This window comes from Cydia strobilella, chromosome 24 (genome assembly GCF_947568885.1).
Source record: "Cydia strobilella chromosome 24, ilCydStro3.1, whole genome shotgun sequence".
NCBI lineage: Eukaryota > Metazoa > Arthropoda > Insecta > Lepidoptera > Tortricidae > Cydia > Cydia strobilella.
In genome coordinates, this window is record NC_086064.1 from 2,774,953 (window position 1) to 2,802,326 (window position 27,374).

The 27,374-nt window shown below is 36.9% G+C and overlaps 1 protein-coding gene across 2 annotated transcripts in view; it reads right to left on the reverse strand.

Moving 5' to 3' along the window:
• LOC134752113 (protein slit) overlaps nucleotides 1-26,992 on the reverse strand; it is a 197,640-nt gene extending 170,648 nt beyond the window's left edge. For both annotated transcript variants that reach the window (XM_063687682.1, XM_063687681.1), the window contains exon 1: nucleotides 26,731-26,992. The gene's annotated coding sequence lies outside the window, so the exon portion shown is untranslated. The remainder of the gene's footprint in view (nucleotides 1-26,730) is intronic.
• Between the last annotated feature and the right edge of the window lie 382 nt (nucleotides 26,993-27,374).

Here is a 27,374-nt window from a genome sequence, read left to right on the forward strand (position 1 = left end):
TATGAGCGTTTCAACCGCTCAAAATTTTTCAACATTTTAAATATTTTTTAATAAAATAATGTTAAGGTTTACAAAAGTATTTTTATCATTTCCGGTGTTCCAACGATATAAATTATGAATCCAAAAATAAAAATAAATTCATGCATGGAGCTAATTGCGTATTAGTTTTATATTAACAAAAATCAGTAGTGTCATCGTTGGAGGGACGGGCGGAATCTGTATTGATTGTCGGGCCTAGCCAATATGCCAATCGTTTGCGCCGTAGCGAAAGAAACGGTAATCTCTCTCTATCACTCTTCCATATTAGTGCGACAGAAAGACAGCATTTCGCTCAGCTTGGGATCCGGTAGTCCATCTGATAAAGGAGCAAGCGAGACATAGACCTTTGTGTTGGATGATGTTGGACATTCTGAGTATAATAAAAGGTTGTCTCGCCGAGTTTGTTGCCGGTCCCATATTGGGATACCCTCCTACAATCTTCTCGGGTCCGAGGTGTGGGGTTGGAGCCGGTGTAGTTTTTATCGCGTATACATATATATATCTATCTCTCTCTCTATATATATATATATATATATATATATATATATATATATAGTTGTATTGTATAACTAGCCTTATGAACCGATTTTGCATGTACAACCAGCCTTAAACTTTATAGTCTATGATGGTTCATTATTTTTAGTATGTGGGTATTTTTGCACTTTGTAGTTTGTAGTTTTTCCTCAGTCACCCGTTCACCACGAACGCTGTAAAGGGTTCGAAACGTCGGGATATATTATAAATTCAACATACGCGATATAATCCGTTTTCATAGTTTTATTTCTTAAGATTGTTTGTTCTTCTTTTTAGGGTTCCGTACCCAAAGGGTAAAAACGGGACCCTATTACTAAGACTCCGCTGTCCGTCTGTCTGTCACCAGGCTGTATCTCATAAACCGTAATAGCTAGACAGTTGAAATTTTCACAGATATAGATTTCACAATAGATTTAAATTAATATTTAAATGAAGATAATAAACTTTACCTTGTTCTACCAAAGCCTCTGTTTTAGTCTCTGTTTAGGTCTTAATTTAAGAAATATTTGTATATTTGATTGTAAACGACTGTTTGTTTCTTAAATAAATAAATACTTAAAAAAACCGGCCAAGTGCGAGTCCGACTCGCGCACCGAGGGTTCCGTACTTTTTAGTATTTGTTGTTATAGCGGCAACAGAAATACATCATCTGTGAAAATTTCAACTGTCTAGCTATCACGGTTCATGAGATACAGCCTAGTGACAGACAGACAGACGGACAGCGGAGTCTTAGTAATAGGGTCCCGTTTTTACCCTTGGGGTACGGAACCCTAAAAATTTAAATTAAAAGCAAGTAGGAATGACCTCTTAAAAGTCTTAAAACCCTGTGTTGGTGAGTAGGGGCAATGTCGAGCACTGAGGAGTGAGGAGCAAATTAACTTTCTACACAAATAGGGTTGTTGACGCGCGATCGATGCGTCAATATTTGTGCTGGAGCATCGAAGGGACACCTATCGATGTTTTTGTCGATAAAATGTAGAAACTATTACATGTGACTTTTGGCATTATCAGAGGTCGATAATGGCAATGTCTATGACATGTCATTATGAAGAAAATAATGGCTTTAACATAAATGCCTGTTACGTTTAACAAGTCCTTGATTTTTGTTTGTACTTAGATATCTAATTTACCAAAAAAACAATCAAAAAGTTATAATATTGTCTTCGGTTACCGCGACAGTTACTCATGAAATAAAACTATGAAAACGGATTAGGAAGAGTTCGAAGCGTCGGGATGTATTATAAATTCAATTTACGCGATGTAATCCGTTTTCATAGTTTTATTTCAATCAAAAAGTTACTTCAATCAAGCCACGATCAAGCCTTATTTCTTACTCTCAAAGTTGAATTTTAAGTTTTTTTTTTAAGAATCTTACAAGTGCGAAATAGAAATAAGTAAGCTAAGTGTTCACTCCACGCATAGATAAAAACTCATTTATAATATACAAGCTTAGTGAAAACTTTATTACAGTAAAATACAAGCTTTAAGTATTACGTTTTAAGCAAGTTTAAAACTTATAAACATAAGTTTAACCACTTTTTAATTAAAAGTAAGAAAGAAAATCCATGTATGAATGAGCACTCTAAGCTTACATCTTCTATGCAAGTGCAAAGAAAGTGTATTGAAGATATAAATACCCAGTCAATTTCATTGTGATGTTTAATAAAAACAACTTATGACTTTATACCTCCATAAAACGAGAGTGTTTACTAACATCTTTATGAGATGTTGGCAACTAACGGTTTATAGCTTATGCGTAAGTACGTTTTACAACCAGGACGTAATGTGGCATAATTTAGAAAACCTGCTGCAGCTAACTAACGAAACTTAACAGCAAACGATAGACATAATATACGTCTAAATATGTCGTAAACGTAGCTCTTTCGCGTGCTAACTAACATGCTCTGCATAGCAAAGTACAGGTATCTAAAGCCTGTATTAATATGAAATTTGAATCTAAGAATCCTTGCTAATATTCTCAATGTGAAAGTTACTCTGTCTCTCTGTCTGTTACCTTTTCACGCTTGAACCGATGTAGATGAAATTCGGTATGGATATCGTTTGAAGCCCGGGGAAGGACATTCTATCAATCTTCATCATCATTCCACGTAGACGAAGTCGCGGGCAAAAACTAGTTACTTTATTTTTTAGTTATGTATTCTACATTCAAAACATTGATTTATCTGTGTTTAACTCATTTAATTTGCTGGATTATTTTTTACTTGTTAACCGCCTTCAAAAAAAAGGAGGTTCTCAGTTCGACCCGTATGTTTGTTTGTATGTATGTATGTATGTATGTATGTTTGTTCGCGATTATCTCGCGTTTGGTAGTTAGTAGTGCAAGAACTCAACATGTCTTTTTGTTGGTTTGGCACCGCCTTCAAAAACTAAGTCATTACCCGGATGTTTATTAGTTTGCTTATTATTAGGTATTAATTACTTTTTGGCAGAAATTTGCTTTACGACGGGATAGGGACTGGACAAGGATAGGGGGTGGGGTATACAAAAAATATTTTGTGCTTTTTCAGTATGTTGGTTTTTTGAAGGCGGTTCCCTTTTTTTAAAAAAGAATTGAAATTAAATTATTACAGTTTTAATACTTATTTTTTTGGTTTTTATTTTGTTTTTTCTGTGGCCTTTACCCATTAGGTATAAAAATGTTTTTTTTTTATAAAAAAGGTACATATTAAAATGCTCCTGTGACATCTAACAGGTACATCATTAAGTTATGACTGGTATGAGTGCCAAAGGTGGTAGAGATCCCTTAAACGGATAAACAGAATAAATAAATATTTACCTATTTACACGTCTACTTATACCTATTCGCGAAAAATATCATCAGAGGTTTCGTTCCTGAGACTACGTTTATGTTTTGACGAAGCATGTGGTGGATTATCTTTTTGTATGATTTAATTATGTTTGAATGAAATAAAATAAATATAATTTTTATTTTATCGATGTCAAACATACAGCTTAAAATATAGGATCCATTATCGATATGTTTGTTTACGAACGCGCATCCCTACTCGTGAGAAGAGCCAATAAGCGCGACGTGACACCAGCATTAACACGCAGAGACAACTCACTCATTTATTTTTCTTTTTTTTTTTAAACTAAGGACAGCGGGCAGCGTGTCTATGGCTGTTGGATGTTTGAACGACTACTTAACATATTTCCTAAAATGGTTTGTGTTTTCGGACATTATCGATGCCGTGTTTTAAACTAAACGTTAACGATATTTGAATTTTGGAATTCCATACAATATAGTTTTTTTTTTCTTTCTTGGTAGATATCTAGTTTATTAAGCAAAATTTCGAAAAGTACTTTTAATCGAATGCAGAAGAGGAACTGAGGCATTCGATTTGCTATTTGGAATAGATATGCCCGATTTTACGATCTGCCGCCGACATATACATTAATTAATTAAGTTTCGACTGTCATCTTGTCTAGGCCTCCTTGCGTTTATGAAGGGTGATTATTATGACACATTTAATAGGTACCAGCTTTTAGGGGCTCTATTTGACTCGTTCAATTGACAGAACTTCATATGACCAACTATTATTTTCTCAATTTCATGTCGGCTGTACACACTCGTCGAAAGCCTCTCGCCGAGGGTCTCGGCACCGCTCCGATCCAATCGGAAGCGCGAGACGAGACGAGGAAGAGCGAGACGAGAAGGGAGCAGCATGTACACACTCGTTCTCGGCCAATCTCGGGGTCCCTCGACGAGTGTGTACAGCCCGCGGAACTGCAATATAAATTACTCGCACGGGATAGAGATAGGAACAGGCGGCTCAAAGTACGAAAATTTTTGTGTTAAGCGTCATTACTTTAGAAGCCACGTCACAGGGTAGTACTATTAGTTATTCTGTGGTCACGGCCGGCGACTTTGCGCGACTGGCGGCGGCGGCGGCGGCAACCATAGGTGGGAACGAAAGGGCCGATCGCTGTGTCTCGGTTGTCGCCGCCGCCGGTCGCGCAATGTCGTGGCAGTCGTGGCCGAGCCGTCAAACAGGGCCGCTTGGAATTGAAACAGGCAGGTGGGGCGACTATTAATGCCAATCACTTTTATTTCCACCCCAATGATTAAACATAATTGTACCCTACCTTTTATTTATTATAATTGATATACCCCCCGCCGAGACGGGTCACGATTATTTATTTAACAAGCCATAAAGAAACAATTAAAAACGAGAAATCGTAAAATTTGAATGAAAGGAATTTTTGAGTTAAATCAATAACTATTTCGGCTACAATCTTAGAAAATAATTAAAATAATGCCGCATTCATATGTAAGTCACAAGAGTTATAAGTTTATTGCGTAAATATACTACCCACCAAAAACATTTTCATGTAAAATGTTGCCAAGACGAAACCATAGAGCTCGCACTGTCAAAAAGTTATCAGATTAGTCAAGCTAATTTGTACCATCCATTTCTAATAATAAAATAGTACATTACGATTACGATACAAGTGCGATAAATAGGAAGTTCGCAACGAGGCGATACATTAAAACACGACTGAAGGGAGTAGTGGTACCATCCATTTCTAATAATAAAATAGTACATTACGATTACGATACAAGTGCGATAAATAGGAAGTTCGCAACGAGGCGATACATTAAAACACGACTGAAGGGAGTGTTTAAGTCGACGCGAGTTGGGAATTATCTATTCGCACATGTATCGTACAACGTTTTACAGTACATATGGCCCTTTAAATTTTCGACATAGTTACGTAATGTGCTAATTATCGCACTAGTGCGGTAAAGTACTGTAAAATACATTATATTACTTTACTCAGTGGTGAAGTAGTTTTTATTTTTATCTATATTAAGTATATTTACACTCATATCTATCTATCATAAGCTCATATACTTCCTTTAATACATATGTAACTATTAAATTCTGCTTACATACTATACCAGCAATTGTTATGTCCAAATTCTAAAACATAGTTTACACTCATACATACATGTTAACATATATAATTCTAAGCCATTTAGTTTTCGACTAACAGCGAGTAAAGGATAATGTATCAAGGGTCTGCCTGAAAACCAGCGTTGTAGTAAATACACTGCAACATTATGCTGAGGCAAGCTCCTATTTAACACGCATGAATATTTCTCCCTGATATGTGCAACTCAATTTCTTAGTTTTTTAAGTCTAAATTTAAGGTTTATCTGTAAAAAATGTACTACGCTATCTGTTAACTGCCATTTCATGTGATGTTGAATAAAAATGTTCTATTCTATTCTATTCTATTCTAAGTATAAAATGATTATTTGGGTTTAGGATTATATAGTATTTAATACAAATATTGTAGTTGTTAGGAAGAAATAAATCAGTGTAGTTAAAAAAGGAGTAAAAATGTCCCACCCGTCACTTTGGAATGACCCCGATGTTTCCAAAACGTTGGATAATTTATCTGAAATTCCAGGAAAATTTCACAGAAATCGAACGAAAATTTAAAATGAGAGCGTAACTACGATTGCATGGGAGCGGCTTTTTGGCGGCCGGTTCGTGTGACTCTTACAATAGTTTACCTTTTCAGCAACTAAATCTCCATCTTATTTGTCTGCCTTAACGCGGCTATCACACATACAATATGGATCCGCACGCCGCTCCGGTGAGCGACCGAGACAGCTATACGCGTATGTATCGATGTTCCTGCTCGCACAGATCCGCATCCAATGTGAAGACCGCGCCGTGGCGCCTATCATGCGCGGCGCGTCACCTTGAACCTTGTCAGCATGCACGAAGGTTGATAATCGACTGCAGCCGCGCGCGCTTGACATCTTTCGCGGTCGAAGGGTTTTGCGTTAATCCGTACTCCCGCGCCATATTTAAAGATAAACGTCACGGCTTTCAGTGTTGCCAGTATACAAAATATATATCAAAAACCAACCATAAATCGACGCAATAAGATTTAAATTAGCAATGTTAATTGGTAAATGTTCAATACAAATTCTAAACTTGGGACTTAAAAGCGTTTTTGAAAGTCGGGTTTAGCTGAATAGCACATATACGTGACATCTCACTTTTTAAAAGGCTTATGCTTGAAGCCTATTTAAATATGTATGGTCAGCAGAAGCAAAGTCGTTATAGAGTTTTAAATGGAAGAAAAGCACAAAGTTAGGGTCAACCTTATAGAACCGTGGGACACTAAAGTATGCTATTAATCAAATAATAAAGAATCTCTAACTAGTCAAAAATAAATGGTTCTCTGTCGCATAGAGGGAAGTTTTTAGGGTTCCGTACCCAAAGGGTAAAAACGGGACACTATTACTAAGACTCCGCTGTCTGTCTGTCTGTCCGTCTGTCACCAGGCTGTATCTCATGAACCGTGATAGCTAGACAGTTGAAATTTTCACAGATGATGTATTTCTGTTGCCGCTATAACAACAAATGCTAAAAACAGAATAAAAGAAATATTTAAGTGGGGCTCCCATACAACAATCGTGATTTTTCTTGCCGTTTTTTGCGTAATGGTACGGAACCCTTCGTGCGGTTTTTTTACTAATATTTTAAGAATTTTTAAGTTTGTACTGCTCCTGATTGTTTTAATATTAAAGGAAAAAAATAAAAAATTATAAGCCTCAGGCAAGACTCGAACTTGCGACCATTTGGAACACCGCTGCTATCAACTAAGCTATCGCTATATATGTCTATATAGGCTTACCAGAAGTGTGGGAATCCTTGTTTAATGCTTAGAGCGTTTTCACATTGTCCGATCCGATCGGATGTCGGAAGGAAGTAAAATATCGTCTTTACTTACTGAACCTCATATCTGCAACAATCATTAGATGGAAATGTCGCTTTTCTTTCATTCGGAATACGGGTGTTTTTGTCATCAAATGAGTGTTGCAGATACGAGGTTGAGTAAGTATAACGGCGATATGAGATATATGTGTTTCTCTGTATTTATTTGTGCATTTAATAAATCATTATTACTAAAAAATGATACATAACGCAAAAAAAGCGGACTTAATGACAATAGCACTCTCCTGCAACCGTTTTTTTATAGGCGCCTTCCGACATCCGATATCGGAAAGGCGCTTCCGATAAATTCAGCCATGTCGGAGCCCGGAGTTATATTCCATAATGTAAATACCCAGAGCGGAAAATGGGGACTACGTTTGTATGGAAATGCGGCCGTCCCCTTTCCACAGAATAACTAATAGTACTCCCTTTCCTCTTAAAGCTGCCTGTTCACTTTTACTTTAAACACTCTTGTAATCCTTGATCCTTGATACCATAGAGTAACTTACGTACGGAGTTATATCTATCTTTGTTGATACTAAGAATAGCTCCTACTATCCACCTATGTGGCTACCACAAGGGCCTGAGGGCCTGACACTCTTTGATAGAGAAAGAAAGTCTTATTGCGATTCCTATAAGAGCCATAAAATAGTGCCATGCTTTGTCCTTATCACCGACCGGGTGGCATCATAGGTAGGAGGCGATCGCGAAATACCGAAATTTATAAGAGTGAAAGAGAAAAAATCGTATGCTGCCCAAATTGTATATGAATATTCTTTCTCTTACCCCCGGTCGCTCGGTGGCGCGTCTATAACTAATTTTATATACTATGTCTATGGGCTACCACCAGTTTGGCACTGGCTTAAACGCTAGCCTAAACGTAACTTACTTTCTATGCATCTCGCTCGTACTGACATATTAGTGCGAGCGAGATGTATAGACTAATGAGATTCGACCATTTGATAGAGTTAGTGTCACATAACTATTCTATTTAGACTATAATATTCAGTTAGGGTATTAACAGCTCTAAAGATACCTTGAACGTAATATCAGCTCTATCGAGATCAGATAAAGTTAACATTGTTTTACGAAAATGTTTGACCCAGAGACAAGTGAATAATAGAGATTGGTAGCTTCCATACAAATTGTTTTAGACACAAATATGTCACCCGGAGATCTGTCCACGGACAAAGACGCTTACGGTCCAATTCGAGTTATGTTGTGTTACTAAAACTCAAATTGGCCGGTTATATACTAAATTAGTCGTTTTTTAGTGGAAAGTATCTAAATTGTATTCCTAAAACTAGTTCATAATATATGTTACCTACATTTTTACTTACTAAATATAATATAAATCAGATGCAAGCCTCAACCAGTCGGTAACAGGGTGTGTAGCGAATGTCTCTGTCGCACTAATATGGAAGAGTGATAGAGAGAGATGACTGCGTTACGCTACGGAGCGTAAACGATTGGCAACTTATCTATCGCCTCAGTTAGGGCCACCCCATACTTAGTCTTTTGAGCGTCGGCGTTAAGTCAGCGCTATGGAAAATGGCATCGCTGCGCAGTTGCGCCAACGTTGCGTCGAGCAGCAGCCATATGGCTCTTCTACACGATGGCCCAGCGTAGGCCAGTCTAAGGGACGCAGCTATGCGGTGGAATGAGATAGCAATATCACTTGCTCCCTATGACGCATAAATGTGTCCCTTGGACTGGGCTACGCTGGGCCATCGTGTAGAGGAACCAATAATGTTGACTAGAAGGGCCGTCCACACTCACGTGCGAAGGCACAAACGCGAGTGTGGAGTCTAGTTAGCTAATCAGCGAAATCGACTACACACTCGCGTTCGCGGGTTCGCGCCGCGTAGTTTGGAGCGGCCTAGACGCCGTCGTCGACGCTCGGGAGACGCTAGTGTGGGATGGCTCTTAAACAGTCTTTATTATTGACTTATCTTTGGTCAGATATTTATAGTCGTCAAAAGATATGTCTAAGCTTTCTCGCGCAGTTAAAGTTTACTATCAACTATCAACCATAATCTGTCAATTTCTATGTAAAACTATAGGTATTTGTTTTAACGATATTCGGTGATAGTGTGAAGAAACGATGAATAACTTAAATTTCAATGTTTATTTTATTTATTAACCAGTCGAACGCCGCACCTACTTTTTTTTATACCACGTGGCAAACAAGCATACCGCCCGCCTGATGGAAAGCAGTCACCGTAGCCTATGGACGCCTGAAATATCAGAGATAATACATGCGCAATGCCGACCCTTTAAAAACCTGTACACTCCTTTGAAGAACCCCATACTGTAGCCCCTCGGGAAAACCTCGGCAGGGAGCTCATTCCACAGCCGAAGCGTCCGCGGGAGGAAATTCCTCTTAAACCGCACAGTACGCGACCATTTAGGTGCTAGGGTGTGAGGATGAACACCCTGCCGACGGCGAGCGGTGCGGTGATAGAAAGCGGCCGTTGGCATCATGTCAAACAATTCTTCAGAGCACAGCCCATTGTACAAGCGCCAAAAGTCACCTACTATTTTTCAATATGTTTTTAAATCTGACTAAACTAATAAGACTGATTGTTTTTATCTTGTATATTTTAGTTTAAGCTATAATATGCATGTTATTTATAAAATTGTAATTTATTTTAGTAGCTTGTAAGTTATATTGTTATGGAATAAATTATTAAATCATTTTACGGTTTAGACACACTTGTTTTAGTCACTCGCGCGACATGTTTCGGAGAGCCTAGGTCTCCTTTCTCAAGCACTAATAGTGCGAGCAGCGTTCACGACGACCGTGTATTGCGTACGGAATGTTACGTGCGGAATAAATTATCTTATCTTATTCGTCATCATCGTGATTATTGTCGGAACGCACGAAGGTTGATATTGGGCTGTCGCGCGCGTCAGTTGACGTCTTTGGCGGCGAAAGGGTTAAATTTCAATGTTTATTTTATTTATTAAAGGTGCAGAGGTTAAACTGTTTAAAAGGTGGTTTGTATTCAATATTTTTATATAAAAATTATTGATCATGCACCGTTAGTTGTCATAATTTTAAGTTTTTACTAGAATTCATCGGTTTAACTGGTAGATAATACGTTTAGGAATTATATACATCATTTATGCATTATTAATTCACGAGTATTGAGCAATAAAATAAAGTATATATAGTTGGTCAAGCAAATCTTGTCAGTAGAAAAAGGCGACAAATGGCGACAAATTTAAAAAACGTAGGTGCGAAAGGATATCGTTCCATAGAAAATCTGAATTTCGCGCCTTTTTCTACTGACAAGATTTGCTTGACCAACTTTATATGTATTACTTTAAAGCCTCTATAGACGGTGCAATAAATGACCGAAAAACAAATCAAATTTTTAAAAGCTTGTAACTCATACTAATAAATAAAATCTAAAAAAATTAAATGAAAGGAAGGAGGGGTGCTTAATATAATTCAGATTGTGTAAAAATGTTTATAAATAATGTCTAGAGAGGAAAATAGAGACTACTACGTTTGTATGGTGAAGCGGTCTCGTGACGTCGGCTCCTTTCGTCATAAGGTAGGACAGACAAACAGACATAAATCAAGTCCAATAGGCCCAGTTGATTAGCCCTTTGCATCGTAACTGGCCTCTCGTCGGATTAGATAAACAAAACACCTCGCTAATTATACTTCTCTAGACGTAGGGAGGGGACGAACTTGTTATTATCGACAAAGATAGATAGACTCCGTAATAGATGGATACAGTCTAAGGAAAAAACGTGCTTCAAAAATCCAGAAAATTTGATTCTCGATCAGATGGCGCCACTACCTTTGGCCTACTCTCGGATAGATGGCGTTGACGGTTTCGTTTGTTATTTAACTATTTTAACGCATATCAGTGAAAGAACATGGGTCAAAATCATATAAAAATAATTAATGCAAATAAAAAAAATCATTTATCCATATATAAATACATTTTATCGTATTTTTATAAAACTTCATTTTTAGTTTTATAGTGTGTCGATAGATGGCAGTGAATTTACTGTGGTTGCAAAATTTACTATGACACTACCGCTCTATCCTCTTTGTTATCGATATAAGAACAAGACTCGCGAGAAAGAGAGAATGCTAAAGGGCTACCGCAGATTCGGAACCCTTCATTTTTGCGCTATGTTTACGCTATGGCATAGTTTGAAATACACTAGAATCAGACCTACCACGATTTTATACCTTGCAGAAATTAAAAAAAATCCTAATACTACACATACATAATACCCCGATTAATAGACTAAAAAAATGGGGCATTTTCTATGAAAAGGGACCTTATTGTCGATGCCGCTTACGCCGCACAGCATCGCGCGGCATTGTATTTATATCGGAGCATCGGTAATAATGGCGTAAGCGCCATCGACAATAAGGTCCCTTTTTATAGAAAATACCACAAATGATTTTAGATCAAAAACTCTTTACAAGTACGTGCAGGTGAATTTACATTGAATCTTAGCATTATTATCAGTTAGTCATAGTAAAGTCAAGTAATATAAAATATTATAAAATATATTATAAAATAAGTTTGCTAGACATTGATAAATAAACTTACTTATGTAACATTACAGTCCAGACCTAGGACTCCATATCCACCTAAACTGACTATTAAATCCACGATCGATATACTATTGATACAGACTATTTCAATATGGCGACTTGACGAGAATTTATCGACACTAAACCGTTTACTATCGATAAACTCCCCTCCCTAGCCGCAGCACTGCACAAATGCGATAACCTGTTCAAATAGTGATGTGCTGCATTCAATCTGCATATATTATCGGTACAGACTGGGTGGCAGATGGCGAGAAACTACGTTTATGGAGGATTAGGTCCCGTTAGATGTTAAGGATTAAACGGGTAGCGAATTTCGAACTAAGCAGCTAAGCACTCGTAAACTAAACTAGCTTGTGTCCGTGACTTCATATGCGTAGAATGATAAATATATAAATGCCATTATAAGAAACCGAATAGCGTCGTTCTGGAACAGGGTACGCATTTCTAATAATGGGCTTATTGTGACAGTAAATGAAAATATTTACCAAAATGCGTTTTTCCTGCATTGGTTGTCCGCGCATCAGCAACCGAACCGTAAGTAGTTTAGTTTTTTAGTTTTTAGTGAGTTTTTTATTTTACGTTCCAAGTACGATTCTTTTAATTTTTTCTTTAAATTTGAGTTTAAATGGATTTGTCATACAATTTCTATTCTGATATTTGACTCCCCATTCCATAAATAACGATACTTTTGCCTAAATTGTTAATTAAAAGTACTCTCAAGAAATACTATAAAAACTTATACGGAGTCGTGTTTTTACAAAATGCATGCATTTTACTTTCCTCGTATTTGAAATGAAAAGTAGAGTGTTTAACTCGGGTGAAAGGCATCATTTCACCCTCAGAGTATTGGCGCCCTCACTGTGTTCGAGCGCCAAACTACCTCGGCAGTGATGAGTGTCTTTCATCCCTTGGTTAACAATCTGCTATTGTTAGATTCCGATATCAAAACATATTAGTTAGTACCTAGTTATTTTAGCATTAGAAAAGACTACACGATCTTGACGTGTCTTTTTATTTAAAAAGGCTTTAAAAAATAGTTACTATTACATATGTAACCAAAATAATGTGAATAAACATATAAGCTTCATAATTGTTATATATTTGCTGCGATTTATTTTTCTAAAGTGTTTTTCAATAAACAGACATGTCAAGATCGCGTCTTTTTCTAATGCTAAAAAAACCGGCCAAGTTCGAGTCGGACTCGCCCACCGAGATTTTAATTTTTCCCTGTGTTTGTTAGTGTAAGACGATATTACGTGCCAAATTTCATAGTTCTAGGTCAACGGGAAGGACCTTTTAAATTTTGATTCCCTTGAGAGTGTTGAAATATACGTTTTTTGCGGCATAAACTGCCTTATCTCTTTTTTACATTAACTTAGAATTTTAATTTTTTCACAGCTTCAAGGGGCTGTAGACCTGAGTTAATGGTTTTAATTTCAACTCGATAACTCTACGCGTTCACGAGATAAAGGGTTTTTGAGCAAGTCGAAAAAAAAATATGAAAGGAATTGAGAGCGTTTCTAAAGCGTGTTGATATTGTGACATAGGTACATCAAGAAATATTAGACCTCAATCGGAAATGAATAAAAATATGCCTACGATTTATTAATAAATAATGTACGTAATATCGAATAAATTAAACAGGAAGTGTATCTGAAACAGAATTTTAATTATAAATTAGATTAGTGATGGTCATAAATTACGAACTTTCGCTTTAAAATTAAAATTAAAATGGATGTAGAACTTAAAGAATATTATAAAAAATTGCAAAAAATTATATAAACTTTTATGAGAAAATTGTCATGTATGTAAGTGAATTTAAATGTAAAAAGTCAAACTTATATCATATATATCATCGTTTTCCTCCCTCTAAACCGCAAAGTGCCTATCAACAAATAAAATCAAAAGGCATTGTGTTGAAAGTGCAAATGTTATTTCAAAGCTGCATAGGCAAATTGGATTGCGGTGTTTCCTGTCTAGACTGCACAGATGGCGCTGCTAGTTGGCGAAAGCCGGTAAATAGTGCTTTGAAATATTCGCTCAACGAATTTATTTTCAAACTTTGATTGAACTTTTGCATGAGTGCGCAGGAAATAGATTTCTTAAAGCATTTTAAGATCTTCCTATTTGAAAGCGTTTTTGTAAAACACTTATTGGTATTTTTTAACAATATTTTCTTAGCACAGTTGATGGAGAATAAAAAGTTTAGATGCGTCCCGCGCCACAGAATAAATAATAGTCCCGCGCCTTTTAGAGCGTTTTCATATTGTCCGATCCGACATCGAATGTCTGATACGACCTCAAATAAGTTAAATATATTAGGAAAGTACCATGTCATTTATATTTATTCTTTTACTAAATGATTGTTGATGTAACAAACAACAACAACAACAACAACAACAACAACAAACAACAATCATTTAGTAAAAGAATAAATATAAATGACATGGTACTTAAAAAGAGGTATGGAGCGCAGCATATTAGGTGTGAAACTCGGGGATCGCATCCGGAACACCACGCTGTGCTCTAAAACCCAAATAATAGATGTAGCCCGGAAAGCGGCCAAGTTAAAGTGGGACTGGGCTGGTCATGTCTGCCGCATGCCGAATGACATGTGGGCCAAAATAACCACAGAGTGGGTGCCCCATGAGTCAAACCGGGGATCCGGCAGACCTCGTCGGCGATGGCGGGATAACTTGGACTCCTTTTTGAGCGACTAGCCAGATGTAGCTCAAAACCGGGAGGAGTGGAAGAAGAGGGGGAGGCCTTTGCCCAGCAGTGGGACACAATAGGCTCGTAATAATAATAATAATAAATGATTGCTGACGAAAATGTTAATGCAAAAATAAAAGAATTTGTTATCACAAAGGCACTCTGTAGCAGTTGTCCTTCTATATCGGATCAGAGGCCCTAGCCAAGATGCCAAATCGTTTGCGCCGTAGCGAACGAAACGGTAATGTATTTCTATCACTCTTCCTTCCATATATACATATTGGCTAAGCCCCCAGACAATGTGAAAACGTTCTTACGTACAGTCACTTAAGCATCTATTGTTTTTAGGGTTCCGTACCCACAGGGTAAAAACGGGACCCTATTACTAAGACTCCGCTGTCCGTCTGTCTGTCACCAGGCTGTATCTCATTAACCGTGATAGCTAGACAGTTGAAATTTTCACAGATGATGTATTTCTGTTGCCGCTATAACAACAAATACTAAAAAGTACGGAACCCTCGGTGCGCGAGTCCAACTAGCACTTGGCCAGTTTTTTTTTTCATTTAACAGTTCATAACGTAAATAAAACCGATATATATAAGCAAGTTTTGAAATATTGCTCAAATAGCAAAGACAAAAGGCGTACATTATTTTTTGAACTTATTTATTCAAATACTTAAATGTGTTGTTATTGTCATACCAATTTGCCCGGCCTATATGTAAAGCGATTAACCTCAAAAACGGTGGACATAATAGGCGTTGTCACTTTCACTGATTTGATGATTTGACATATCCGCTCCCGTGGTATTGTGACACTACAACAAAGTACAAAATGTCACTTTAGACGCTGACACAACTTGGCCTAGTACAAGGGCCTGACACACCTCCCAGACTACCGAACATTCTCCTCACGTGTGAAAGTCAAAAACCAACATTGGCAAATTCACCCCGTGCAAAATTGCGGGGAGTAAAAGCCAGATAGGATAAAAAAAAAAGGGCCTGACACTCTTTGATAGAGAAAGATAGTCTTATTGCGATTCCTATAAGAGGATTAGGAGGATCCTATAGAGAATTAGTTTTCAGAGCTCAAAAAAGTGTTTACGATCAGTATGCGGTATACAAAACATGGAATCATGTAAACCCTACTTTATTAAGCTAAATATTCTCACGCTTCCCTGTCTCTATATATATGAAGTCGCATTATATGTTAAGTATAACCCTGACCAATTCTCCTATTTCATAAGTTATCGCCATCAAAATAGAATACAATCTAGATCGTGTAAAACAGCGTTACTAGCAAAAAGCTTTTTTGGAATGGCACCAAAAATTTATAATAAGCTACCAAAACAAATTTTGGTAATTGATGATTTAAAGAAATTTAAAAAAATGTTATATGATTTCCTTGTAAGTAAAGCATATTATTCTATTCAAGCTTTTTTGTTTGACTCAGGAGATTTCATTTCCTTTTAATTTGTTGTGTTGTGTATATTTTATTAAGACTAGTTTATAATTTCAAGCTACGGCTCTGTAGCTATTTGTGTGCCATGTGGCGAAACATTGTGATACTATATTATACATTTAAGACCTGTTGTACATACCTATGTTTAACAAATAAATGATTTGGAATTTGGAAAGAGAAAATAGTGCCATGCTTTGTCCTTATCACCGACCGGGCATTTTTTCATGGTCGGGTTATGGCAGCATAGGTAGGAGGCGATGGCGAAATATCGAAATTTATAAGAGTGAAAGAGTAAAAGGATTATGCTGTCATACATTAAACTGTCAAATATATGAATATGTATTTCTCTTACCCCTGGTCGCTCGGTTTCATGTCTACTACTTGTATATACTATGTCTATGGTGATACTACAACAAAGTACAAAATGTCACTTTAGACGCTGACACAACTTGGCATAGTATTTTTTAAATTCGATAGGTAGGGTGACAGGTGTCATTTCAATACAATTTTGCAAGATATGGCGTTTTTAGGCAGTTATAGGTTCTAAACTATATGGAGACTAGCGACCCGCCCCAGCATCGCACGGGTAGTATTGTACACAAAACCTTTACAAATTATACATATAAACCTTCCTCTTGAATCACTCTATCTATTAAAAAAAACGCATCAAAATACTCATGTATGGCGACGGTCACGCGTGGGGACGTTTGACTTGTTTATCACTTTACCCATTTTAGATGGTCATGTATTAGACCGTCACGTCAGCGAGTAAAAATTATTGTATTGCTTTTATAGTGCATAAACGAATCCCTAAATGTTGTAAGTGAACTTACTACAAATAAGTAAGTTCATACCTTTATATCATAGTTAGTTTCTTTTAAATAAATATTTTCATATTAAACAAAGTAACTTAATACTTGGTATTTCGGTATTTGTATTTTAGGTATTATATATCCAAATATGTACGCCATAAACTTTTATAGGTGTATATTAGCCTGAGAAAGTAATTTTTATATTCGTGATTTGTAAGTGTTTGGTTTAGTGTACACCATATTTTGTATATTGTATGTTTATTTTGAAATAAAGAACATATAAAAACAAAACCAAACTTACACAAGTCAAACGTGCCTCCGTTTGCGTCCATCATGTTAAATAGTTGATAGATGTCATATATAATATATTCAAAACTCTGCATGTGGTCTTGTCCAATAAACTGTGCCTTGTTGGACCCCCCATAGTCTTATTAATAATTTGCAATACATACTTCTTAACCTTTTGGACGCCAATGACGGATATATCGGCAGCGTAGGTCCAACGCCAAAGACCGATTAATCCATCACAAACCACAGAGCAACATAGACCTACGTGCATTCGCATAAAGTTTAATTTAAGTTTTGACACTTCGGTGGTGTGGCGTCCGAGTGACAGCTTTTGTGTTTGACACGGCGTCGAGAAGGTTAAATTACATTAAGAAAAAGTGCGATGGGTGACCGCAAATTATGTACCACCTCACCTCTGTCTACCTATATCGGTAAGTATTAAAGGTGACATTCGGATAATACTGCAGCAGAGTTACTGCTGCGGCGTTGCTACTGGCGTTGACAAAGGCAATGTCACTTTCAATTTCCTTGATAAAATGAGGGATGGATTGAACCACAGAAATAAATATACCATAGAAGACCAAATAAGCCAAAAGCGTCTAAAAATAATAGTGAGTAAAAACCGTACTGATAAATATACAATAGAAGACGCAAATGCATCTACTTCGCGTGTCCGAACCCCGACCAAGCGTCGAGGTTGACCGTCGCTCTTTACAGTCCACGCGCGTCAGCTGTTGCAGCCGGACGTCCGTGAAAACTTGAAAAATGCTTCGTTGCATGATAATTAACTGCAACAGCCCAAAAATTGCGAGCACCCAAAGGCAAGAACATATTTCCGATCACAGGTAAGTAATTTTAAAATTGTATTATGTCAAAATTTTGTATGAAAAAGTCGGCACGCTTGGTTTCAATAAAAATCGTGGTATTTGCGTCATCTAGCGTATATATTAAATCTGTGGATTGAACGTTATGAATGTTCTAATCGCGGCAGCAAAGCGGCAACGAGCTACACGCGTTTTATAAAATATGTGTCGTTCTCAAGTAACAAATACCGCATTGTCGCTTACCGCAACGACGCTCTGACAGGTTATTCGTATAGAGATGCAAGCAAATTTCACCCTTATGGTAAGCGACCATGTGGTACCTTTTACTTGAGAACGACCAATATATTGACAGTGACAGCGCCGGCGTGATCGCCGCAGCAGCAATACCGCAACATTAATTTAGCTACGGGTGCCATCCGTTTTGACTTTAAGATGTTATTTATTCGATGAATTTATCGAATAGATTTTGATTAATGGAATCAATCAAGCCAGTTACGTATGATTGATTGTTTAATCAGTAACCTCTGCATATTGATTACGCTTGAAATGAGTTGGTTGGGAAACAAGATTATACCTATCTTTCTTTGTCTCGTAACTTGAAAAATGTCTTACACGCCGCGAAGTCATCATCTACCTCGCGTTATCCCGGCATTTTGTCACGGCTCATGGGAGCCTGGGGTCCGCTTGGCAACTAATCCCAAGAATTGGTGTAGGCACTAATAGTTTTCACGAAAGCGACTGCCATCTGACCAATGACGCCGCGACGCTCGAAGTATTGATTTAAAAAAAAAAAGTAATCTGGATGGGTATATGTCAATTTAATACAATTTTGCGACATTTGGCATTTTTAACCTACTTCCAAAAAGGAGGAGGTTATTTATTATTTTAGATTTTTTATAATTTTTTTGTATGTATGTTACCCAAAGACCTATATAACTCCGTATAAGGTGAATAGTCTAAGGAAAAAACGTGCCTCGGAAATCAAGAAAATTTAATTCTCGCACAGATGGCGCTCCCACCAATACCAATCTATGGCCTATTCTCGGCTAGATGGCGTTGACGGTTTCGTTTGTTATTTAACAATTTTAACACATATCAGTGAAAGAACATGGGTCAAAATCATATCATCATCATCATCATCATGTCAGCCGATAGACATCCACTGCTGGACATAGGCCTCCCCCAAGGCTCGCCACTCCGACCGATCCTGTGCCGCTCGCAACCACCGAATTCCCGCGACCTTCACCAGGTCGTATAAAAATAATAAATACAAATAAAAATATCATTTATCCATATATGTATATATATATATATATAAACTTTTGATATTTTTATTTTTAGTTTTAATCGTGTGTCGCACTTGGCCGGTTTATTTTATCCTTTTTGAAGTCGGTTTTACTTTTTTTTTAAGATATATTTTTAGGTTATAAATCGTATGGAGATTACATCTACTCTATCATCGTACCCTTCCAGTTTGAAAAATACTATACTACTGCTTCGTTCACAAATAAATTATTGCTATCAAAACATCTGTCATTCATCTAAGCCATGGAGACTGTATAAAGGAGCCAAATCTCTGTATGAAAAGTGTCCATCAAAAAACAGTAATTAGGCGGCGCCACCATACACCGAAATACTACCAAAAACAACCTACGTAATTTGGTCGGGTTATTTGTTGCCTTATATGGTTCATGTTATACTCATGTCCCAGAGCCTAACTAGCGCCACCGGAGAGATTAGGAACTATTATTTAAAGCTTAACGCGGTCACTTTTACAACAATTCTGCCATAAGAGATTGCGATCCTTTCTATACCATCCATAATCTAAGCCTTTAGGTACTTATCGATATGTAAATAGAAATACTATCGATTATAACCTCCGATATGCGTATCTTTATTGACATTCCCACGTATATCGACCGTTTACATTTACGCATGATTACGAAGTGTGCATTACTAGTTAACATGAGTACGAGTATGCAAAGTAACGTTTGAATTAATACGGTTGCGTACGATTTGTAACTAACCAGCGTAAGACAGCTTTTGCTTCTGATAGTAGGTAGGTATTCATGAGCTTTTGACTATTAACATTTCAATGTTCATGATGTACGACTGTACCCGGATAAATAAATTTAGCAACAGCTCAGATTTTTTCTTGGTATTAGTATTAGTATTTTTTTCTTGGTTGTATTAGTAGGATAGAACCAAGTTCCGTAAGATGGTCGCCGACATCCGCTGAGGATATGGCACAACAACAAGAAGAAGTATTAATAAATATAATTAGCTATCGTATCTTTAATTAAGGAAACTGTAGGTTTAATAATATTATCATATATTTCTGCTTAATTGTAAATGTATACAACCGTTTGTTTCTTAATAAACAATAAACAAACAATAGGTAAGTTTCATGATAAAAAATCTACAAGAAAAGTCCATATCTGTTATCTTCCAGCCGCTGGTGTTAAATTACCAGATAAATTCCTGGTAAAAATACTAATTTGACATTTTGATTTAGGGTCCTCACTGAGTTACTGAGTTTGGACCCGGGTATGTCCTTAAACTGCGTCCGGACTCGGATATGTCCTTAAACTACGTCCAAAAGAGAGGTATGGGCACTGTGAATGACATCTCGCTTTGTGTGGTAGGGCACAGGACAGCGGATGTCATTCCAGATCTAGAGCAGAGCCCAACTGGGGAAGTACCTCCACCTTACAGAAAACCGCAGCCAAATAACACTAGACCCTACTCATAGTGTTGTGTTCCTGCCGGTAAGTAAGGTTGCCAGAGTTTAACGAGGGAGAGGAGTGTTAGGGTCGGCAACGCGCGTGTAATATCTCCGGTGTTGCAGGCGTCCATAGGCTACGGTAACTGCTTACCATCAGGCGGGCCGTATGCCTGATTGCCACCGACGTGGTATAAAAAAAAAAAAGTTACCAGACCACAAAAAAGAGAATGGATATTTTTGTTACCACGGACGAACCGGCGAATTATATCTCTCATCACAGCAAAAATAGAAAGAATCCTCAATCATCATAAAAAACGTCTTTTCAAAAGTAATCCACCACGATTTGGACTAAATGTCGGGTTTCTTTTTTTTATTCTCCTTGTTTCGTTGCCCAAATGTATTCTAAACCTTCAGAGCCTCGGTAATCGGATTATTTTTTGGTCAATCTCTAATCTCGTTAGGTTGAGTGGAAAGGAACGGTGTTTAGTGCTTCCCATGTCTTTTTATTGCATTTTTAGAATTTGACATCCTTGAATACTTACTTGAGTTTCTTTTGAAGTAAATGATTACGCATTCTTGGCTTAAATTATAATTTAGGGAATAGGTAAATACTGATTTGTACCTACTAATTTATTTTATTTAAAAACGAGTAGAAAATTCGAAAAAATCAGTGGTAGGTATTTTTAGGGTTCCGTACCCAAAGGGTAAAAACGGGACCCTATTACTAAGACTCCGCTGTCCGTCTGTCTGTCTATCAGGCTGTATCTCATGAACCGTGATAGCTAGACAGTTGAAATTTTCACAGATGATATATTTCTGTTGCCGCTATAACAACAACACAACAAATACTAAAAAGTACGGAACCCTCGGTGCGCGAATCCGACTCGCACTTGGCCGGTGTTTTTTTTTTGTTTTTCTTTGGAAATACAATTAAAAGTACATATATAAAAAAATTGTACTTATGTATTGAAATAAATATTGCTGGAGCGTCAAGCACAAATACATTAGCACAATACGCACACATAGATTAATCTTTTAGATCGTAATTATAACTACTCTGCATTAAGAAAAATCGATATACTAATTAATATTATATATCAAATAATTGTGACTTTCCATCAAAAAGGGTCCTTATGCTTCATGTAGATAAGCATCCTTCTCTGATGAAAAGCAACATATTTTTCTTTTATAATTAATTTAGCTATTTTATCAAACTTTTCAAAGTTATTTTGCCCAGATATATTAAACTTCAGAGCCCCTAATTTACCAAATAACGATAAAAACACCAACCCCCGTTCCTCGGCATTTCGCTAATGCCCGATCTCACCGTGGCGTGGCATCTAAAAACCCAAAACCTCGGTAATAAGTCATAAAAACCGGGAACAAATTTATGATTACGACCATTATTACCAAGATAGGGGGATTACGGCCGCTGCATAGACTTATAAGTGGATATGAATGAATGAATGAACAGTATTTATTTCAGGACAGGTCCCATATTGTGACATACAATTACAATTATACCTATACACCTACCTGTATATATAGTTGGTCAAGCAAATCTTGTCAGTAAATAGGAACAAAAAAAACTATACTCATCCTTCTCTTTTGGGTGCTAGTACTAGTGAAGACAAAGATAGTATGATTCTCTCTGTCTATGTTTGAAATGAGACAGTCCCTTGACAAACTATACCTACCCGATTATAGATACATCCAGTGGCTCTGAGAGCTGTAGATCTCGCTATGATCTCGCTAGTCGCTAGTTAATATCAGATAGTATTATATAATCTGTGATATCAGTGTCAGAAGAGAACGTTTTGCTATTTTATCGCTAAATTAAGTACTACTTTAAATGTTGCTGTTGGAATGTCATATTAGTCTGAGACGAGATATTGTACGATTTATTACATTTAATATTAAAGATAGTTTTATTGTTTTGACATTTATTCTAATTTTATGGTGCGTTAAGATCTCAAGCAAATGTAGTATTGAATTGATCAGCCGGCCTAGGTGACAATCGCTATCGCTTCGACAACGAAACGCTTTGTGATGGCTTTGTGTCTCTCTATCACTCTTCCATATTAGTGCGACAGTGACAGACGCGTTTCGATCGCTACCTTTAGCGATTGGCGTGTTGGCTACGGGGCCAGGAGGCAGGGCCGGATCTAGGGTAGAGCGTGTGGAGCGGCCGCTCTAGGTGCCGGATGGCAAGGGGGGCGCCAAAATGGCAAATGAGAAAAAAAATAAGTTTTAAAAGACGCTAGTGTGACGCGGGCCCAAAATCGGTTCGATTTGCTTTTGGGTAAAAAGCTTCAACGAAGGGCGCCAAAACCCGATTTCGCTCTATCCTGATCAAGGACTCAGGCCGGCACTGGGGCCAGGGGTCGGAAAACGGTATTTGCTCTATACAAAAATACCGGTATTATTACGTTCTTTGTTCTTTGGTTTATTATTTCATTTTTAATGGGACAATCTAATAATGCAAAATTGTTTTCTAAATACATGATTCAGTCCTACGTAAAGAGCATAAAATAATTCAAAATATTGGGCTATTTCGAGGGTTTTTATAAATACCGCTTCCAAAATCCAAGTCATGGTATTGATATTTACCAATGTATTTAAATTAATACCGACTTTATATAAAAATGCAAAAATAATAATATAAAACTAGTAGCTACCCCGAATATAGACCTTAAAAAATCCGAACCCTCACTTATTCGAACGCTGACTTAGTTCATCTGGGTGCCTAGCCAAGATGTCAATCGTTTGCGCTACGACAATGAAACGCTTTCTCTCTATCACTCTTATATTAGTGCGATAGAGAGACAGATAGCGTTTCGCAGTCGTAGCGCAAACGATTGGCAACTTGGCTAGGCAGAGGCACCCAGAGCCCTAAAATATCTGACACTTTTTACAGGAGTTTTATATTTCAAAGTTAATTTGTACGTAAAATTTTAATATAATGAACTGACTTTTGGGGTTCCGTTCCCAAAGGGTAAAAACGGGACCCTATTACTAGACTCCGCTGTCCGTGTCTATCGCCAGGCTGTATCTCATGAACCGTGATAGGTAGACAGTTGAAATTTTCACAGATGATGTATTTCTGTTGCCGCTATAACAACAAATATTAAAAACAGAATAAAATAAATATTTAAGTATGGCTACAACAAACGTGATCTTTTTGCCGTTTTTTTGGCGTTATGGTACGGAACCCTTCGTGCGCGAGTCCGACTCGAACTTGGTCGGTTTTTTTATGTAATAAAGTATTGTTTTTGTTTGATGTCGTCCCAAAAAAACCCACATTATCCGAACTAGTCTCGGTCCCAATTAGTTCGGATAGTTGGACATTTCTGCTTATCCTTTATTTAACTCAGGACCTCATTAAGCTCGGTCAAATATAATATTTTGTTGCAGCTGACCGCACCTAAAGTGCAGACATAATATTTCGTTATTGCGACATAGTACTAAAGTGTTGATTGTACTAATATGAGCTTTTGAGGTCGTCCTTTCAACCCGTTACGGTCACAGAACATAAATGCCAATTTTACTCACAACGTTTATTGTCATAAACTGACAATTGTTATTGTGGATTTTTATCTTTTATTATACAGAAGTAGGTAATGTAGGTATGCGTATTGCATAGGCATAATCATACATGTTTAGGGTTCCGTAGCCAAATGGCAAAAAACGGAACCCTTATGGATTCGTCATGTCTGTCTGTCTGTCTGTCCGTCCGTATGTCACAGCCACTTTTTTCCGAAACTATAAGAACTATACTGTTGAAACTTGGTAAGTAGATGTATTCTGTGAACCGCATTAAGATTTTCACACAAAAATAGAAAAAAAAAACAATAAATTTTGGGGGTTCCCCATACTTGGAACTGAAACTCAAAAAAAAAATTTTTTCATCAAACCCATACGTGTGGGCCTGTGGGGTATCTATGGATAGGTCTTCAAAAATAATATTGAGGTTTCTAATATCATTTTTTTTTCTAAACTGAATAGTTTGCGCGAGAGACACTTCCAAAGTGGTAAAATGTGTCCCCTCCCCCTGTAACTTCTAAAATAAGAGAACGATAAAACTAAAAAAAATATATGATGTACATTACCATGCAAACTTACACCAAAAATTGGTTTGAACGAGATATAAATCGTAAACCGCAATTTGCTTTTCACTCACGTTTCACATAAAAAATATATTGTTTAAATTGTGTAATGTACGGAACCCTCGGTGCGCGAGTCTAAGAATATTTTTTAACCCCTACGCAAGAAGAGGGGTATTATAAGTTTAACCGCAATGTGTGTGTGCCTGTTTATGTCACCGTGTACCGTATCTCTTACACGGGTAAATCGATATGGATGCAGTTTATTTTATTTTATTTGAAAGCAGAATTTCTAGCGATGGTTCTTAGATAAGTTTTATCAAAATCGAGTCATTGCGTTTTGTTTTTTTTTTTTGTGAACAAGTTTTGATGACCCTACCTAGCGCGAAACACCAAGGCTCTTTTTAGGGTTCCCAAAGGGTAAAAACGGGACCCTATTAACAAGACTTCGCTGTCCGTCTGTCTGTCTGTCACCAGGCTGTATCTCATAAACCGTGATAGCTAGACAGTTGAAATTTTCACAGATGATGTATTTCTGTGGTCGCTATAACCAATACTAAAAAGTACGGAACCCTCGGTGGGCGAGTCCGACTCGCACTTGGCCGGTTTTAAGTTAAACTTATGTATTTGCAGATCGGTAGGATAATTCAGGGTATTCAATTGGTCAATTTAATAAAGAATAGCTACGGCGTTCTTTCTCTGTTACCAAAACGTATGGTACCTACTTATTCTCGTAACTGAACGGAATTTTTACTTTTTTTTTATTCCGCCCAGATTGAGGAGCTCTACAAAAACTGCAAACCAGCCAAATTTTATCCAAATCTAACGGAAAATAAAATCGACACCAAAATGAAATCGGCCCTTTAACCCTTAAATGCATAATGATGTATATATGCATCGTATATTTGATGGTCCGTGGCTCAATATGCAGCTATCCAAAATCACATTTATTACTTTTATACAGCATGACACATCTATTTCAATTTATTAAAAAGTTATACAAAAAATCATGCATTTAAGGGTTAATATATTTAATTTTATTTGGTGTTATGTAAATATTAATATATTGTAATGTACATACAGTCAAGGGCATAAATATATATATGTTCCCAAAGTTGAGCCATAATTTGTCTGGATCGATATTTTTGCCTTCGACTGTACTTAAATTTTCAACTATATTTATGTAGGTACCATTGTAGATCTTTTATTTGTTGTTGAGAAGTATTTTTTTATTTTATTTAGGCTCACAAAACAGGTTACAGTCACTGCATGAAAATTAATATCGGAGTATAAATAAAGTAGGTTCCGGGATCAAAATAAGGTTTGCATTTATAACCACAATGCGATATCAATTCTTTGCACGAAACTTTTAAACACGTACATATTGTATATGTACATTGTACAAGGACGTTGTAATAAAATAAATAAAACAGACGATGCGGGTTACAGAATCGAAGCTCGGCAATAATGGCTTTCCCCTCCAAACTACCAAACCAGTTGCAGACAGAATAACAAGCAAAATTACACAATAATGGGTTATTTTTTTTGTATTTTATGCCATTTATTTTGATGTTTTCATGACGTGTTAAATTAATCATTAAAACAATATTAATTTATTTTTTATTTAATATTTATTTCGTGCAAAAAAAAAAGTATAATTTAAAAAAAATGCACGAAATTTACCTTTGTACCGGTATTGAATCCTTCATTTATTTTGTATTGAAGTAAGAATGAGCTTTTAGTAAAAAGCATTATTTTTATTTTATTTATGACTATTTAAATAATTAACAAACACAGGATAAAATAACGTATTTTGACAAAAAAAACGAAAACACAGCTTTCAATTAAGAACAAAAAAAAAAACAACAAGCTGTCAACTTACCGCGCGGGAAAAATGACAATCACTATCACAGATTATAACCTAAAAGCACTGGCACTTCACAATTTCGATATTTTTTTAGACACTGGCTGTTTTTTTTACACGATAATACAAACGAGGGACGCGATGAGACGCGGCGGGCTACGGACGCGGACTGGAGCAGGAATTTTGTTTTGCCGACTCGTTGGGAGGGTGTTGCCAGAGCGGGGAGAGGTCCCGGTCGGGAAATTACCCTATTATAACCTACTGCACAATAGGTGCTTCGTTCGGTTTGGTTTGGTAAAGACGAATTTTTTGAGTTCATTCGGTTGTAAACATCCCGGTGCTTTGAAAAGGGATTTATGCTGAGCGGCATTTGAGCTTTTAAAATCTAATTTTGATTTAATATTATTCGCAGTGCTTCTGGCGAGAAATTATTTAATAGTGCGAGTGTGATGCTCTGCGACTTACGTCAAATTAATGCAAATATTATCAATTTTATATTATGGCAGCGTCAGTGTGATATCAGATGTACCTAAGCTAAGATCACAAAATTAATTTGGAATGCCGATTTCAGGCTATGATATGTTGAATATGTTGCTGTTGCTGTTAGGTACCTAGTTACTTTATATATGAGAGAAGAACCCTTTTTTTAGCTTTTATAACAT